This window comes from Carlito syrichta, unplaced genomic scaffold, assembly GCF_000164805.1.
Source record: "Carlito syrichta isolate Samal-C Ts95f unplaced genomic scaffold, Tarsius_syrichta-2.0.1 Scaffold315705, whole genome shotgun sequence".
Lineage (NCBI taxonomy): Eukaryota > Metazoa > Chordata > Mammalia > Primates > Tarsiidae > Carlito > Carlito syrichta.
In genome coordinates, this window is record NW_007259801.1 from 1,229,679 (window position 1) to 1,230,985 (window position 1,307).

Below are 1,307 nucleotides of genomic sequence, written 5' to 3' on the forward strand. Positions count from 1 at the left end.
GAGGGGAGGTCCTGGCAAGGCGTGGGGCCTGGGCTTGCAGGCGGGGGCGAGGCAGGACAAGGGCAGAGCCAAAAAAAGAGAAGGAAAAAAAGTGGTAAGTTGTCAAATAAAGCAGAAAGCTGGGCTGAAAAAGGAGGTTCATCTGTAGGGATTTTGGCAGGGGATGGCAAGGAGTGGGGGTAGAAAGGGCCGTGAAGCACAGTTGAGGTTTTCCCAGGGACCAGCCAAGGGCAGGCGTGTCGGGGACTGAGCCCCACCTGGACGGATGCTGGAGGCCCAGCCTGTGGGCCAGAACCCAGCTCCTATGTGTGGCCCTCGGCACATCGTGCCTTCTCGGGAGGGTTATCTCACGTTTAGAGTTCAAACCCTCGTTTTCCTGGATGTCTTGGTCCCAGGAAGGCTGGGACTGGAGGCAGGAACACACAGGTGGACGCACATGGCCTGCGTGGCAGGAGGGACTGTCCCCTTTGGTGAGCTGGGCAGAGTGGGAAGACAAGGCTAAGCTGGTGTACCCAGCTCAGGGCTTTCAGAGAGAAAGATAAACTGAGTGGGTTTAAAAATGAGGGGATTTGGGACTCAGGCCCACCGGCTATAGGAAACATGTGCAGAAAGGTGGCTGTCACCGAGCGATCCAAGGCTGGCTCCGGCATGGCAAGCTTGGCCTGCAGGGAGGAAATGGCCCTGACAGTCCTGGTCAGAGGCTGCAGACTGTGGGTGATTTTTTGCAGGTGGGATAGGGGACAGTGATCGTTTTTTGTTTTGTTTTGTTTGAGTTAGGGTCTCACTCTGTTGCCCAGACTGGAGTGCAGTGGCACAATCAGGGCTACTATAGTCTTGACCTCCTGGGCTCAGTCAATCCTTCTGCCTCAGCCTCCCAAGTAGCTGGGACTATAGGTATGCACCACTATGCCCAGCTAATTATTAAATTTTTTTTTTGTAGAGACAAGGTCCACCAAGTTGTCCAGGCTAGTCTCAAGTTCCTGGGCTCAAGCGATATGCCTACCTCGGCCTCCCAAAGTGCTGGGATTACAGGCGTGAGCCATCACATGCTGCCACAATGATGTTGAAAAAACGGAGCCAACATTGAAAACTCAGGAGATCTCACCCACAAATCCAGATTTCTGATGTCACAGCTGGCGTTCCCTTAGAGGGGTGTGCCCTTCCTGGGTTGCCACAGGCCGCCCCTCACCGTGACCACCTCAGCAGGAAGGCCCAGCACGGGTGCCTTTGGTCACTCGTGCTCGGCCCATGCTGATCTCACAGGATAAACGCATTTCTCTGCCCCATGAGCAGAAACATTCCCCTGA

The 1,307-nt window shown here is 54.9% G+C and overlaps 1 protein-coding gene across 1 annotated transcript in view; it reads right to left on the reverse strand.

Moving 5' to 3' along the window:
- Positions 1–1,307, reverse strand: part of DENND3 (DENN domain containing 3) — a 79,091-nt gene that overhangs the window by 12,378 nt on the left and 65,406 nt on the right. The window lies entirely within an intron of this gene.